This window comes from Hyla sarda, unplaced genomic scaffold, assembly GCF_029499605.1.
Source record: "Hyla sarda isolate aHylSar1 unplaced genomic scaffold, aHylSar1.hap1 scaffold_2374, whole genome shotgun sequence".
Classification (NCBI taxonomy): Eukaryota; Metazoa; Chordata; class Amphibia; order Anura; family Hylidae; genus Hyla; species Hyla sarda.
In genome coordinates, this window is record NW_026609059.1 from 11001 (window position 1) to 28979 (window position 17979).

At 38.2% G+C, this 17979-nt stretch overlaps 1 long non-coding RNA gene across 2 annotated transcripts; it reads right to left on the reverse strand.

Annotated features, from left to right (window-relative positions):
* Positions 1 to 565: 565 nt before the first annotated feature.
* Positions 566 to 17179, reverse strand: LOC130322703 (uncharacterized). 2 transcript variants are annotated; one of them, XR_008868154.1, is made up of 4 exons: positions 17105 to 17179; positions 13575 to 13647; positions 2914 to 2986; positions 566 to 634 (listed from the first exon to the last, which is right to left on the reverse strand). It is a non-coding gene; the product is annotated as an uncharacterized LOC130322703 (long non-coding RNA). The 2 variants fall into 2 exon arrangements; XR_008868155.1 differs by lacking the exon at positions 17105 to 17179 and adding an exon at positions 14751 to 14825.
* Between the last annotated feature and the right edge of the window lie 800 nt (positions 17180 to 17979).

Genomic DNA, 17979 nt, shown 5'->3' on the forward strand with positions numbered 1-17979 from the left:
CTAAAAATTAATAACAGAAATACAGTTTGCCCCCGAGATTCCAAAGCACAGAATGCACTTCAGATCAACAGCCGAAGCATCTTAGGGGGACCCATTCTAATGGAGACAATGTCCTCCACCCGTTTCCAGAACATTGAGGGGCCACTCAAAGAAATGGGCAGTCGAGCTTGAGCCACAGACGGTTGTCTCCATTCTGTATTTCTGTTTTATAATCAACATAATGTATTTTTCATAGTTTTAAATGGCAATAATCAGTTATAGTATGTGATTTATTACATTAACTTATAGATTTTTCTTAACAGTACAGCTTTGTCTAAAAACTGCGGTCAGTCTATTGAAAAAGGGATTACTACAAATAAAAAACAGATATTAGAAATCATAAATGTTCCTAATCTCTGTACCTGAGACATGGTTGTGTTATATAAGAAGCTGTCTATAGACGATATACTTATTAAAAACACATATATCTTCATGTATAAGGTAGAGACTATGACATCTTTGCAGGTTTAGATGTTGTATCTAGCCTGATTGTTATCAGTAATAAATATAAATATTAATTACCTGTCTCTTTGTTCCTTTCCTGCAGCTGACGGGGGTATAGGTCCCTTTCACCCTCTCACCGGGCATCAATCACCTAAAAAAAGACACAGGTATGATAACATGTCCCTTATACATGCTACAGACGCTAATATATCTAACACTCTAGGGCCAGAAATACTTGTCTCAGGGATTATAAAACCGCATTAGAAAAAAGAACAAAAGAAAAGATGGAACCCATTGAGATATAGATGATAGGGATTTTTATTTCTATTGCAGTGCAGTGTATTATCCCTCTCAGGATAATACTGACAGAGACTATTGTTAGGTTTTTGGGGGGTTTGTGTTTGTAATGTTTGGGGTATGTGTTATTTTTTGTTTCTTTATTCATAAATTTTAAGGGTAATATATGTTTTTTTATTTTTGGGGGAAGGGGGCAGGAGCAAAATATTTTATAAATTATTTTAGTTTTTTTGTTTTTTAATCAAAAACTGTTATTTTTGTTGTTATTATTATTCATCAATTTCATCAATATTTTATATATTTTTATTTGGCAAAATATTTCTTGGAATGTCTGTTATCAATTTTGTGCAGAAATTTCGGATAGAGGTTAACCATGTTGCGGTGGGAATTGCTAAACTAAAAATTAATAACAGAAATACAGTTTGCCCCCGAGGTTCCAAAGCACAGAATGCACTTTAGATCAACAGCCGAAGCATCGTAGGGGGACCCATTCTAATGGAGACAATGTCCTCCACCCGTTTCCACAACATTGAGGGGCCACTCAAAGAAAGGGGCAGTCGAGCTTGAGCCACAGACGGTTGTTTCCATTCTGTATTTCTGTTTTATAATCAACATAATGTATTTTTCATAGTTTTAAATGGCAATAATCAGTTATAGTATGTGATTTATTACATTAACTTATAGATTTTTCTTTACAGTACAGTTATGTCTTAAATCTGCGGTCAGTCTATTGAAAAAGGGATTACTACAAATAAAAAACAGATATTAGAAATCATAAATGTTCCCAATCTCTGTACCTGAGACACAGTTGTGTTATATAAGAAGCTGTCTATAGACGATATACTTATTAAAAACACATATATCTTCATGTATAAGGTAGAGACTATGACATCTTTGCAGGTCTAGATGTTATATCTAGCCTGATTGTTATCAGTAATTAATATAAATATAAAATTACCTGTCTCTTTGTTCCTTTCCTGCTGCTGACGGGGGTATAGGTCCCTTTCACCCTCTCACCGGGCATTAATCACCTATAAAAAGACACAGGTATGATGACATGTCCCTTATACATGCTAAAGACGCTAATATATATAACACTCTAGGGCCAGAACTACTTGTCTCAGGGATTATAAAACCGCGTTAGAAAAAAGAACAAAAGAAAAGATGGAACCCATTGAGATATAGATGATAGGGATTTTTCTTTCAATTGTAGTGCAGTGTATTATCCCTCCCAGGATGATGTTGACAGACACTATTGTTAGGTTTTTGGGGGTTTTGTGTTTGCAATGTTTGGGGTATGTGTTATTTTTTGTTTCTTTATTTATAAATTTTAAGGGTAATATATGTTTTTTTATTTTTGGGGAAGGGGGCAGGAGCAAAATATTTGATAAATTATTATTGTTTATTTGTTTTTTAATAAAAAACTGTTATTTTTGTTGTTATTATTATTCATCAACTTCATCAATATTTTATATATTTTTATTTGGCAAAATATTTCTTGGAATGTCTTTTATCAATTTTGTGCAGAAATTTAGGATAGAGGTTAACCATGTTGCGGTGGGAATTGCTAAACTAAAAATTAATAACAGAAATACAGTTTGCCCCCGAGATTCCAAAGCACAGAATGCACTTCAGATCAACAGCCGAAGCATCTTAGGGGGACCCATTCTAATGGAGACAATGTCCTCCACCCGTTTCCAGAACATTGAGGGGCCACTCAAAGAAATGGGCAGTCGAGCTTGAGCCACAGACGGTTGTCTCCATTCTGTATTTCTGTTTTATAATCAACATAATGTATTTTTCATAGTTTTAAATGGCAATAATCAGTTATAGTATGTGATTTATTACATTAACTTATAGATTTTTCTTTACAGTACAGTTATGTCTTAAATCTACGGTAGGTCTATTGAAAAAGGGATTACTACAAATAAAAAACAGATATTAGAAATCATAAATGTTCCTAATCTCTGTACCTGAGACATGGTTGTGTTATAAAAGAAGCTGTCTATAGATGATATACTTATTAAAAACACATATATCTTCATGTATAAGGTAGAGACTATGACATCTTTGCAGGTTTAAATGTTGTATCTAGCCTGATTGTTATCAGTAATTAATATAAATATTAATTACCTGTCTCTTTGTTCCTTTCCTGCAGCTGACGGGGGTATAGGTCACTTTCACCTTCTCACCGGGCATCAATCACCTATAAAAGACACAGGTATGATAACATGTCCCTTATACATGCTACAGATGCTAATATATATAACACTCTAGGGCCAGAACTACTTGTCTCAGGGATTATAAAACCGCATTAGAAAAAAGAACAAAAGAAAAGATGGAACCCATTGAGATATAGATGATAGGGATTTTTATTTCTATTGTAGTGCAGTGTATTATCCCTCCCAGGATCATGTTGACAGAGACTATTGACAGGTTTTTGGGGGTTTTGTGTTTGCAATGTTTGGGGTATGTGTTATTTTTTGTTTCTTTTAGCATGGCATTGATCAGTGTTATTGCCACTCAACTGCTCCTGCCTGGATCTCAGGCATGGAGCAGTCATTTGGCGATCGGACAGCGAGGAGGCAGGTAGAGATCCTCCTCGCGTCCTGCAAGCTGTTCGGGACGCCACGATTTTATCGCGGAGGTCCCGATCAGCACCATTGAGCTAACCAGCAATGTTTACTTTCCTTCAATGGTCAGTGAATTAAACAAAAAAGGATCCCTGAAGGTTCCAGGGTAATAGTGCAATATCAACCTTTAAGGGGCTACCCCTTCTGGGGAAAACCCTTACTAGAAGCCCCCTTAAAACTTTTAAACTTTATTCAATTCACAAACTAAAAAGCTACCCTTATGAAACACACGGTTTAAAATTATCGGCGGTGTCACAGAAGTTTTTATGGGAATGGAAAACCTCTCCTACCTACTAAGTTTCTGTTAGTGCTCAACAATTAATATATATTGTGCACTATGATCTGTGCACTAGTAGGTGAGTATGCATGCTGCATTAACATTACTAACAGTGAACACACGCTGTATTAAAACATGGCTAGCCTCTTCGACGTTTCGCTCAATAAATCAGCTTGGTCAAGGGCTTTGAGGCTAATGGTGCCCCGGACGCAAGGTAGGCTTTATATAATCTCACATTGCGTTCATTTCCTGTGCCGTGCTATCGCCAATCAGATGGCCGCACATCACAATCTTGTGTCCCGCTATTGTTGTGTACCAATCCTGCGAAAAGTCGCAACCAATCATACAGTTTGTTATGGTCTGGCATGTGTTTATTTTCTGCGCCTATCACCACCTTTGTTTACATGTGATGTCACAGTAGGTACGCATGTCCACACATTGGTAATCAATGCACAAGCCTCATGATGGATGATTCACTTCTCGCGATATCTACATATTGCTGGACCTGTGCGCATGACTTCGGACTTTGTCTGTATTTCACTTCTAGAGTACTACTGCACATGTTATGGGACTAAGACTGTGTAGGGTATGTTCCAAATTATCCATAGTGCAGACCATGGAGTATGTAAAAGTGTGGTATTAACATGAGTAATTGTATTCTCATGTAAATGATCTTGTAACTCATGCAATTTTATAGGAGAAAAAAATATTTTATTTATTTATATTCTGTGAATCGGTATAGACTGCTATTTATTCTGTTTGTTATGTAATAAGCTATGGTAGTCTGGGATATATGATGTCCTAAGATATGGATTTCTTGAGTAGCATGTAAGTTGCAAGGGAGGGGCGGGGGGGAATAAGGAAGGGAGAAGGGAAGCAGAGGGAATTATACATATATATATATATATATATATATATATATATATATATATATATACACATATATATATACAGTAGATGGAAGTGAAAAAACGTTATCTTATTCAGAAAGTACTTGCTTGTATAATCTTAATCTATTTATTATTAGTGATTGGTGCTATATTTTATATTTTAGTATGACTAAGGGCGTCCTGTTACACGCCTGAAACGCGTAACCCTGTATTTACCGTTCCTGTTTTTATCCATTTAATAAATCTGGGATCCGCTTTACCTCGCTGGCATTTCTTCCTTGTTTCTGCATTCGGTGCTGCCATACACCTGCCGTGCGTTGGTTTTGGGAGGATGGTCCGGTGGTAGCTGATCAGCTCGCACTTTACCTATATTTTATTTTTGTTATATTTATGTTATTATTTGTATTTTTTATGTATTTTATGTATTTTATTTTTTAGTTAGTGATTTTAGATTTTTATATACATATTTTTTATATATATTTTTTACATTTTATTAATTTTTATTGTTTTTATTTTAATTTTATATTGAGTTAAAGTATTTAACAGTAAGTATATTTTATGATGAATTTATTGCTAATATTTCTAATTTCTAATGTTATCCCAAATTTTTCATTTTCACAAGGGGTAATTGAGAAAAAGCCCCCCATAATTTGTATCACCATTTCTTCTGAATATATAAATAACTCCATGTGTGGACATAAAGTGCTCTGCTGGCTCACTACAGGGCTCAGAAGAGAAGGAGCGCCATTGGACTTTTGGAGAGAGAATTTGGCTGGAATTGAAGGCCATGTGCGTTTACAAAGCCCCCATGGTGCCAGAACAGCGGAACCCCCCCCCAACATGTGACCCCATTTTGGAAACTACACCCCTCATGGAATGTAATAAGGGGTGCAGTGAGCATTTATGCCCTACTGGTGTCTGACAGATTTTTGGAACAGGGGTCCATGAAAATGAAAAATTTAAGTTTTCATTTGCACAGCCCACTGTTCCAAAAGTCTGTCAAACGTCAGTGGGGTGTAAATGCTCACTGCACCCATTGTTACATTCTGTGAGGGGTGTTGTTTCCAAAATAGAGTCACATGTGGGGGGGTCCACTGTTCTGGCACCATGGGGGCTTTGTAAACGCACATGTCCCCTGACTTGAATTCCAGACGAATTCTCTCTCCAAAAGCCCAATGGCGCTTCTTCTCTTCTGATCATTGTAGTTTGCTCGCAGAGCACTTTACATCCATACATGGGATACTTCCAAACCCAGAAGAAATGGGGTTACAAATTTTGAGGGGCATTTTCTCGTATTTCCTCCTATTTTTTTTATTTACTCATCCAAATTTTACAAAAAGTCATCAAACACCTGTGGTGTGTTAAGGCTCACTGTACCCCTTGTTATGTTCCTTGAGGGGTGTGTTTCCTCTTTTTAATAACTATGAACATGTATTCCTTAATTTAGTTGGGTCTGTTAGGGTTTATTTTAGGGTTCTGACAATTTTAATGGTAACAATAGCCCTACAACCTAAGGAAGGCAAAAAGCACCCATGATTGTCATAGACATGGTACAGAAAAATTTCTACATGACCCGCTAACTTTGAAGGGGGAAGTGCCTAAAGGCACTTCCCCTTCAAAGTTAGATTCAAATCGCTGGGAACTACAATGTAATACCTGGTCGGCATATAACCTTATCTTATATGTAATCTTGTGTCCATGGCCTGCTAGCAATTGGATAGATCCCTAAATCAACATTCCACATAGTTTAATCCAGTATTGTCTAATATTCAGGTGTAATACACAAATGTAGGGTGCAAGGAGGCTGATCTAAGCTGCTCAAGTGTCTCATCCCGGCACATCCACTTACTTGCTCTCCCCTCCAGCTCCTTCTTGATTGAAAAACCGGGCTCAGAACATCAATCAAGGAGGGCCTGGGAGGTGGGAGCAACCGAGGAGGTGTGCCAAGCTTCGGCACTTCAGCAGATTAACCCCACCTCTTTGGAACTTGGCTGAAAAATTGAACACTGATTTTACAAATTAGGCAACTATTATCAGCTAAAAAAAAAAAAAGGTACAATAGGGTCTGAAGTTCTTTGGAGCAAATAGAGTTGATAAATTCCCTTTAAAGTGGTACTCTGCCCCTGAACATCTTATCCGCTATAGAAAGGATCGAGAATAAGATGTCTGATGGCAGGTGTCTTGCCACTGGGAACCCCCGAGATCTCTGTGCCGTCACGCCCCTTCCCATAGACATGAATAGAGGGGGTGTGGTTTGGCGATATGGATTGCCACAGATTCCGCAGAGTCGGCCCAGATATCGTGGGGGGTCCCAGTGGCCAGACCCACTCCAGGATCAGACATCTCATCCACAATGTTTTGGATAGGGGATAAGATGTCTATGGGCGGAGTACACCTTTAGCCCCTTAAGGACCCAGGATGTACGGGGACGTCCCAGCACCCTGGGCTTTAAGGACCCAGGATGTCCCCGTACGTCCTGGCGTTTTCCGGGCCCTGCCGCGCGCCGGGCTGAGATCAGAAGCGGATGCCTGCTGAAATGCTTCAGCAGGCATCCAGGGCAAATGCCCTGGGCATGCTGGGAGTTGCAGTTTTGCAACAGCTGGAGGTCCACAGTTTGGAGACCACTGTGCCCTTCCAGATGTTGCAAAACTACACATCCTCAGCATGCCATTACTGTCCAGGCATGCTGGGAGTTGTAGTTCTGTAACATCTGGCCCTTCAGATGTTGCAGAACTACAACTCCCAGCATGCCTGGACAGTTTTGGCATACTGGGAGTTGTAGTTTTGCAACATTTGGAAGGGCACAGATTGGGAACCACTGTATTAGTGGTCTACAAACTGTAGTCCTCCAGATGTTGCAAAACTACAACTCCAAGCATTCTGGGAGTTGTAGTTCGGCAACATCTGGCTCTCAAGATGTTGCAGAACATCTACTTCCAGCATGCCTGAGAATGTTTGGGAGTAGTGGTTTTGCAACAACTGGAGGCACACTGGTTGGGAAACATTGTCTGTTTCCTAACTCAGTGTTTCCCAACCCGTGTGCCTCCAGCTGTTGCAAAACTATACCTACCAGCATGCACTGATAGACAGTGCATGCTGGGAGTTGTAGTTTTGCAACAGCTGGAGGCCCCCCTGTGAATGTACAGGGTACATTCACATGGGCAGGGGGCTTATAGTGAGTATCAGGCTGCAAGTTTGCGATGCAGCAAATTTTGCGCGGCAGCTCAAACTCGCAGCGGGAAACTCGCTGTAATCCCTCGCCCATGTGACTGTACCCTAAAAACACTACACTACACTATACTATCACAAAATAAAAGAAAAAGAAAAAAACACTACATATACACATACCCCTACACAGCCCCACCTCCCCTCCCCAATAAAAATGAAAAACGTCTGGTGCGCCACTGTTTCCAAAATGGAGCCTCCAGCTGTTGCAAAACAAGAACTCCCAGTATTGCCAGACAGCCGTTGACTGTCCAAGCATGCTGGGAGTTTTTCAACAGCTGGAGGCACCCTGTTTGGGAATCACTGGCGTAGAATACCCCTATGTCCACCCCTATGCGAATCCCTAATTCAGGCCTCAAATGCACATGGCGCTCTCTCACTTCGGAGCCCTGTCGTATTTCAAGGCAACAGTTTAGGGCCACATATGGGGTATCACCGTACTCGGGAGAAATTGCCTAACAAATTTTGGGGGGCTTTTTCTCCTTTCACCCCTTATGAAAAGGTGAAGCTGGGGTCTACACCAGCATGTTAGTTTAAAAAAATAAATTTTTTACACTAACATGCTGATGTTGCCCTATACTTTTCATTTTGACAAGAGGTAAAAGGGAAAAAAGCCCCCCAAAATTTGTAAAGCAATTTCTCCCGACTACGGAGATACCCCATATGTGGGCGCAAAGTGCTCTGGGGGCGCACAACAAGGCCCAGAAGGGAGAGTGCACCATGTACATTTGATGTGATTTGCACAGAGGTGGCTGATTGTTACAGCGGTTTTGACAAACGCAAAAAAAATAAAACCCCACATGTGACCCCATTTCGGAAACTACACCCCTCACGGAATGTAATGAGGGGTGCAGTGAGAATTTACACCCCACTGGTGTCTGACAGATCTTTGGAACAGTGGGCTGTGCAAATAAAACATTTTGTACAGCCCACTGTTCCAAATATCTGACAGACACCAGTGGGGGGGGGGGTAAATGCTCACTGTACCCCTTGTTATGTTCCTCAAGGGGTCTAGTTTCCAAAATGGTATGCTATGTGGGGTTTATTTTGCTGTCCTTGCACCATAGGGGCTTCCCCTGTTAACCCTTGCAAAAATTTGAAATTTTGGGGGGGCAACACACATTTTAGTGAATTTTTTTTTTTTTAAGTTTGCAAAAGTCGTGAAACCCCTGTGGGGTATTAAGGCTCACTTGATTCCTTGTTACATTCCTCAAGGGCTCTAGTTTCCAAAATGGTATGCCATGTGTTTTTTCTTTTGCTGTCCTGGCACCATAGGGGCTTCCTAAATGCGACATGCCCCCCGAGCAAAATTTGCTCTCAAAAAGCCAAATATGACTCCTTCTCTTCTCACCCGTAGTGCACTTCAGGTCAACTTATGGGGTACCTCCATACTCAGAAGAGATGGGGTTACAAATTTTGGGGGGTATTTTCTGCTATTAACCCTTGCAAAAATGTGAAATTTGGGGGGAAACACACATTTTAGTGAATTTTTTATTTATTTTTTTACATATGCAAAAGTGGTGAAACACCTGTGGGGTATTAAGGCTCACTTAATTCCTTGTTACGCTCCTCAAGGGGTCTAGTTTCCAAAATGGTCTGGTATGTGTTTTTTTTTTTTTTTTGCTGTTCTGGCACCATAGGGGCTTCCTAAATGCAACATGCCCCCCAAAAACCATTTCAGAAAAACGTACTCTCCAAAACCCCCTTCTTCGCTTCTGAGCCCTCTACTGCGCTTGCCGAACACTTTACATAGACATATGAGGTATATGGTAATTCAAAAATTGGGTCTACAAGAACATGCGAGTGTAAAAAATGAAGATTGTGAATTTTCTCCTTCCCTTTGCTGCTATTCCTGTGAAACACCTAAAGGGTTAAAACGCTGACTGAATGTCATTTTGAATACTTTTGGGGGGTGCAGTTTTTATAATGGGGTCATTTGTGGGGTATTTCTAAGATGAAGACCCTTCAAATCCACTTCAAACCTGAACTGGTCCCTGAAAAATAGTGAGTTTGGAACTTTGAAGCCCTCTGGTGTCTTCCAAAAGTGAAAACACGTAAATTTTATGATGCAAACATAAAGTGGACATATTGCATATGTGAATATAAAAAAAATATTTGGAATATCCATTTTCCTTACAAGCAGAGAGCTTCAAAGTTAGAAAAATGCTAAATTTTCAAATTTTTCATCACATTTTGGGATTTTTCCCCAAGAAAGGTTGCAAGTTACCACAAAATGTTACCACTATGTTAAAGTAGAATATGTCCCGAATAAACAATCTCGGAATCAGAATGATAACTAAAAGCATTCCAGAGTTATTAATGTTTAAAGTGACAGTGGTCAGATGTGCAAAATATGGCCTGGTCCTAAGGTGTAAAATGGCTGGGTCCTTAACCCCTTAAGGACGCAGGACGTAAATGTACGTCCTGGTGAGGTGGTACTTAACGCGCCAGGACGTACATTTACGTCCTAAGCATAACCGCGGGCATCAGAGTGATGCCCGTGTCATGCGCGGCTGATCCCGGCTGCTAATCGCAGCCAGGGACCCGCCGACAATGGCCGACGCCCGCGAGATCGCCAACACAGATCCCGGCATCTGCGGCGGTTCGCGATTTAAATGAACGATCGGATCGCCCGCAGCGCTGCTGCGGGGATCCGATCATTCATAACGCCGCACGGAGGTCCCCTCTCCTTCCTCCGTGCGGCTCCCGGCGTCTCCTGCTCTGGTCTGTGATCGAGCAGACCAGAGCAGAAGATGACCGATAATACTGATCTGTTCTATGTCCTGTACATAGAACAGATCAGTATTAGCAATCATGGTATTGCTATGAATAGTCCCCTATGGGGACTATTCAAGTGTAAAAAAAAATTAAAAAAAATATTAAAGTAAAAGTAAAAAAAAGAAATATCCCCTCCCCCAATAAAAAAGTAAAACGTCCGTTTTTTCCTATTTTACCCCCAAAAAGCGTAAAAAACATTTTTTATAGACATATTTGGTATCGCCGCGTGCGTAAATGTCCGAACTATTAAAATAAAATGTTAATGATCCCGTACGGTGAACGGCGTGAACGAAAAAAAAGTAAAAAAAGTCCAAAATTCCTACTTTTTTAATACATTTTATTAAAAAAAAAATTATAAAAAATGTATTAAAAGTTTTTTATATGCAAATGTGGTATCAAAAAAAAGTACAGATCATGGCGCAAAAAATGAGCCCTCATACCGCTGCTTATACGGAAAAATAAAAAAGTTAGAGGTCATCAAAATAAAGGGATTATAAACGTACTAATTTGGTTAAAAAGTTTGTGATTTTTTTTAAGCGCAACAATAATATAAAAGTATATAATAATGGGTATCATTTTAATCGTATTGACCCTCATAATAAAGAACACATGTCATTTTTACCATAAATTGTACGGCGTGAAAACAAAACCTTCCAAAATTAGCAAAATTGCGTTTTTCGTTTTAATTTCCCCACAAAAATAGTGTTTTTTGGTTGCGCCATACATTTTATGATACAATGAGTGATGTCATTACAAAGGACAACTGGTCGCGCAAAAAACAAGCCCTTATACTAGTCTGTGGATGAAAATATAAAAGAGTTATGATTTTTAGAAGGCGAGGAGGAAAAAATGAAAACGTAAAAATTAAATTGTCTGAGTCCTTAAGGCCAAAATGGGCTGAGTCCTTAACCCCTTAAGGACGCAGGACGTAAATGTACGTCCTGGTGAGGTGGTACTTAACGCACCAGGACGTACATTTACGTCCTAAGCATAACCGCGGGCATCGGAGCGATGCCCGTGTCATGCGCGGCTGATCCCGGCTGCTGATCGCAGCCAGGGACCCGCCGGCAATGGCCGACGCCCGCGATCTCGCGGGCGTCCGCCATTAACCCCTCAGGTGCCGGGATCAATACAGATCCCGGCATCTGCGGGAGTTCGCGATTAAAATGAACGATCGGATCGCCCGCAGCGCTGCTGCGGGGATCCGATCATTCATAACGCCGCACGGAGGTCCCCTCACCTTCCTCCGTGCGGCTCCCGGCGTCTTCTGCTCTGGTCTGTGATCGAGCAGACCAGAGCAGGAGATGACCGATAATACTGATCTGTTCTATGTCCTATACATAGAACAGATCAGTATTAGCAATCATGGTATTGCTATGAATAGTCCCCTATGGGGACTATTCAAGTGTAAAAAAAAATGTAAAAAAATGTAAAAGTAAAAGTAAAAAAAAAGTGAAAAATCCCCTCCCCCAATAAAAAAGTAAAACGTCCGTTTTTTCCTATTTTACCCCCAAAAAGCGTAAAAAACATTTTTTATAGACATATTTGGTATCGCCGCGTGCGTAAATGTCCGAACTATTAAAATAAAATGTTAATGATCCCGTACGGTGAACGGCGTGAACGAAAAAAAATAAAAAAAGTCCAAAATTCCTACTTTTTTAATACATTTTATTAAAAAAAAAATTATAAAAAATGTATTAAAAGTTTTTTATATACAAATATGGTATCAAAAAAAAGTACAGATCATGGCGCAAAAAATGAGCCCCCATACCGCCGCTTATACGGAAAAATAAAAAAGTTATAGGTCATCAAAATAAAGGGATTATAAACGTACTAATTTGGTTAAAAAGTTTGTGATTTTTTTTAAGCGCAACAATAATATAAAAGTATATAATAATGGGTATCATTTTAATCGTATTGACCCTCAGAATAAAGAACACATGTCATTTTTACCAGAAATTGTACGGCGTGAAAACAAAACCTTCCAAAATTAGCAAAATTGCGTTTTTCGTTTTAATTTCCCCACAAAAATAGTGTTTTTTGGTTGCGCCATACATTTTATGATATAATGAGTGATGTCATTACAAAGGACAACTGGTCGCGCAAAAAACAAGCCCTCATACTAGTCTGTGGATGAAAATATAAAAGAGTTATGATTTTTAGAAGGCGAGGAGGAAAAAATGAAAACGTAAAAATGAAATTGTCTGAGTCCTTAAGGCCAAAATGGGCTGAGTCCTTAAGGGGTTAAGGGGTTAAGGGGTTAAAGAAGTTGTCTCATTTAAAAAAAGAAATACCAACAAACAAAAGTTCTATACTAATGCATTATGTGACATTTAACATATTTCAATGTACCAGGATTACAATATTGTTTGAGAGATATAAGATTACTAATTCTCCATGTACCTGCATTGTATTGATAACTGTTGGTTACGACCCACTAAGTCGGGGTAAGGGTGGGTTCACACCACGTTTTAAAGCACAGAATGCACTTCAGATGAACAGCCGAAGCATCGTAGGGGGACCCATTCTAATGGAGACAATGTCCTCCACCCGTTTCCAGAACATTGAGGGGCCACTCAAAGAAAGGGGCAGTCGAGCTTGAGCCACAGACGGTTGTCTCCATTCTGTTTTTCTGTTTTATAATCAACATAATGTATTTTCATAGTTTTAAATGGCAATAATCAGTTAAAGTATATGATTTATTACATTAACTTATAAATTTTTCTTTACAGTACAGTTATGTCTTAAATCTGCGGTCAGTCTATTGAAAAAGGGATTACTACAAATAAAAAACAGATATTAGAAATCATAAATGTTCCTAATCTCTGTACCTGAGACATGGTTGTGTTATATAAGAAGCTGTCTATAGACGATATACTTATTAAAAACACATATATCTTCATGTATAAGGTAGAGACTATGACATCTCTGCAGGTCTAGATGTTATATCTAGCCTTATTGTTATCAGTAATTAATATAAATATTAATTACCTGTCTCTTTGTTCCTTTCCTGCAGCTGACGGGGGTATAGGTCCCTTTCACCCTCTCACCGGGCATCAATCACCTATAAAAAGACACAGGTATGATAACATGTCCCTTATACATGCTACAGACGCTAATATATATAACACTCTAGGGCCAGAACTACTTGTCTCAGGGATTATAAAACCGCATTAGAAAAAAGAACAAAAGAAAAGATGGAACCCATTGAGATATAGATGATAGGGATTTTTATTTCTATTGCAGTGCAGTGTATTATCCCTCCCAGGATGATGTTGACAGAGACTATTGTTAGGTTTTTGGGGGTTTTGTGTTTGTAATGTTTGGGGTATGTGTTATTTTTTGTTTCTTTATTCATAAATTTTAAGGGTAATATATGTTTTTTTATTTTTGGGGGAAGGGGGCAAGAGCAAAATATTTTATAAATTATTTTAGTTTTTTTGTTTTTTAATCAAAAACTGTTATTTTTGTTGTTATTATTATTCATCAATTTCATCAGTATTTTCTATATTTTTATTTGGCAAAATATTTCTTGGAATGTCTTTTATCAATTTTGTGCACAAATTTAGGATAGAGGTTAACCATGTTGCAGTGGGAATTGCTAAACTAAAAATTAATAACAGAAATACAGCTTGCCCCCGAAGTTCCAAAGCACAGAATGCACTTCATATCAACAGCCGAAGCATCGTAGGGGGACCCATTCTAATGGAGACAATGTCCTCCACCCGTTTCCACAACATTGAGGGGCCACTCAAAGAAATGGGCAGTCGAGCTTGAGCCACAGACGGTTGTCTCCATTCTGTATTTCTGTTTTATAATCAACATAATGTATTTTTCATAGTTTTAAATGGCAATAATCAGTTATAGTATGTGATTTATTACATTAACTTATAGATTTTTCTTTACAGTACAGCTATATCTTAAGTCTGCGGTCTGTCTATTGAAAAAGGGATTACTACAAATAAAAAACAGATATTAGAAATCATAAATGTTTCCAATCTCTGTACCTGAGACATGGTTGTGTTATATAAGAAGCTGTCTATAGACGATATACTTATTAAAAAAACATATGTCTTCATGTATAAGGTAGAGACTATGACATCTCTGCAGGTCTAGATGTTATATCTAGCCTGATTGTTATCAGTAATTAATATAAATATTAATTACCTGTCTCCTTGTTCCTTTCCTGCAGCTGACGGGGGTATAGGTCCCTTTCACCCTCTCACCGGGCATCAATCACCTATAAAAAGACAAAGGTATGATAACATGAACCTTATACATGCTACAGACGCTAAAATATATAACACTCTAGGGCCAGAACTACTTGTCTCAGGGATTCTAAAACCGCATTAGAAAAAAGAACAAAAGAAAAGATGGAACCCATTGAAATATAGATGATAGGGATTTTTATTTCTATTGTAGTACAGTGTATTATCCCTCCCAGGATGATGTTGACAGAGACTATTGTTAGGTTTTTGGTTTTTTTTTTTTTGTTTGCAATGTTTGGGGTATGTGTTATTTTTTGTTTCTTTATTCATACATTTTAAGGGTAATATATGTTTTTTTATTTTTGGGGGAAGGGGGCAGGAGCAAAATATTTTATAAATTCTTATTGTTTATTTGTTTTTTAATCAAAAACTGTTATTTTTGTTGTTATTATTATTCATCAACTTCATCAATATTATATATATTTTTATTTGGCAAAATATTTCTTGGAATGTCTTTTATCAATTTTGTGCAGAAATTTAGGATAGAGGTTAACCATGTTGCCGTGGGAATTGCTAAACTAAAAATTAATAACAGAAATGCAGTTTGCCCCCGAGATTCCAAAGCACAGAATGCACTTCAGATCAACAGCCGAAGCATCGTAGGGGGACCCATTCTAATGGAGACAATGTCCTCCACCCGTTTCCACAACATTGAGGGGCCACTCAAAGAAATGGGCAGTCGAGCTTGAGCCACAGACGGTTGTCTCCATTCTATATTTCTGTTTTATAATCAACATAATGTATTTTTCATAGTTTTAAATTGCAATAATCAGTTATAGTATGTGATTTATTACATTAACTTATAGATTTTTCTTTACAGTACAGTTTTGTCTTAAATCTGCGGTCAGTCTATTGAAAAAGGGATTACTACAAATAAAAAACAGATATTAGAAATCATAAATGTTCCTAATCTCTGTACCTGAGACATGGTTGTGTTATATAAGAAGCTGTCTCTAGACGATATACTTATTAAAAACACTTATATCTTCATGTATAAGGTAGAGACTATGACATCTTTGCAGGTTTAGATGTTGTATCTAGCCTGATTGTTATCAGTAATTAATATAAATATTAATTACCTGTCTCTTTGTTCCTTTCCTGCAGCTGATGGGGGTATAGGTCCCTTTCACCCTCTCACCGGGCATTAATCACCTATAAAAAGACAAAGGTATGATAACATGTCCCTTATACATGCTACAGACGCTAATATATATAACACTCTAGGGCCAGAACTACTTGTCTCAGGGATTATAAAACCGCATTAGAAAAAAGAACAAAAGAAAAGATGGAACCCATTGAGATATAGATGATAGGGATTTTTATTTCTATTGAAGTGCAGTGTATTATCCCTCCCAGGATGATGTTGACAGACACTATTGTTAGGTTTTTGGGGGTTTTGTGTTTGCAATGTTTGGAGTATGTGTTATTTTTTGTTTCTTTATTCATAAATTTTAAGGGTAATATATGTTTTTTTGTTTTTGGGGAAGGGGGAAGGAGCAAAATATTTTATAAATTATTATTGTTTATTTGTTTTTTAATCAAAAACTGTTATTTTTGTTGTTATTATTATTCATCAACTTCATCAATATTTTATATATTTTTATTTGGCAAAATATTTCTTGGAATGTCTTTTATCAATTTTGTGCAGAAATTTAGGATAGAGGTTAACCATGTTGCGGTGGGAATTGCTAAACTAAAAATTAATAACAGAAATACAGTTTGCCCCCGAGATTCCAAAGCACAGAATGCACTTCAGATCAACAGCCGAAGAATCGTAGGGGACCCATTCTAATGGAGACAATGTCCTCCACCCGTTTCCACAACATTGAGGGGCCACTCAAAGAAATGGGCAGTCGAGCTTGAGCCACAGACGGTTGTCTCCATTCTGTATTTCTGTTTTATAATCAATATAATGTATTTTTCATAGTTTTAAATGGCAATAATCAGTTATAGTATATGATTTATTACATTAACTTATAGATTTTTCTTTACAGTACAGTTATGTTTTAAATCTGCGGTCTGTCTATTGAAAAAGGGATTACTACAAATAAAAAACAGATATTAGAAATCATAAATGTTCCCAATCTCTGTACCTGAGACACAGTTGTGTTATATAAAAAGCTGTCTTTAGACGATATACTTATTAAAAACACATATATCTTCATGTATAAGGTAGAGACTATGACATCTTTGCAGGTTTAGATGTTGTATCTAGCCTGATTGTTATCAGTTATTAATATAAATATTAATTACCTGTCTCTTTGTTCCTTTCCTGCAGCTGACGGGGGTATAGGTCCCTTTCACCCTCTCACCGGGCATTAATCACCTATAAAAAGACACAGGTATGATAACATGTCCCTTATACATGCTACAGACGCTAATATATATAACACTCTAGGGCCAGAACTACTTGTCTCAGGGATTATAAAACCGCATTAGAAAAAAGAACAAAAGAAAAGATGGAACCCATTGAGATATAGATGATAGGGATTTTTATTTCTATTGTAGTGCAGTGTATTATCCCTCCCAGGATGATGTTGACAGAGACTATTGACAGGTTTTTGGGGGTTTTGTGTTTGCAATGTTTGGGGTATGTGTTATTTTTTGTTTCTTTTAGCATGGCATTGATCAGTGTTATTGCCACTCAACTGCTCCCGCCTGGATCTCAGGCATGGAGCAGTCATTTGGCGATCGGACAGCGAGGAGGCAGGTAGGGATCCTCCTCGCGTCCTGCAAGCACCATTGACCTAACCAGCAATGTTTACTTTCCTCCTATGGTCAGTGAATTAAACAAAAAAGGATCCCTCAAGGTTCCAGGGTAATAGTGCAATATCAACCTTTAAGGGGCTACCCCTTCTGGGGAAAACCCTTACTAGAAGCCCCCCTAAAACTTTTAAACTTTATTCAATTCACAAACTAAAAAGCTACCCTTATGAAACACACGGTTTAAAATTATCGGCGGTGTCACAGAATTTTTTATGGGAAAGGAAAACCTTTCCTAGCTACTAAGTTTCTGTTAGTGCTCAACAATTAATATATATTGTGCACTATGATCTGTGCACTAGTAGGTGAGTATGCATGCTGCATTAACATTACTAACAGTGAACACACGCTGTATTAAAACATGG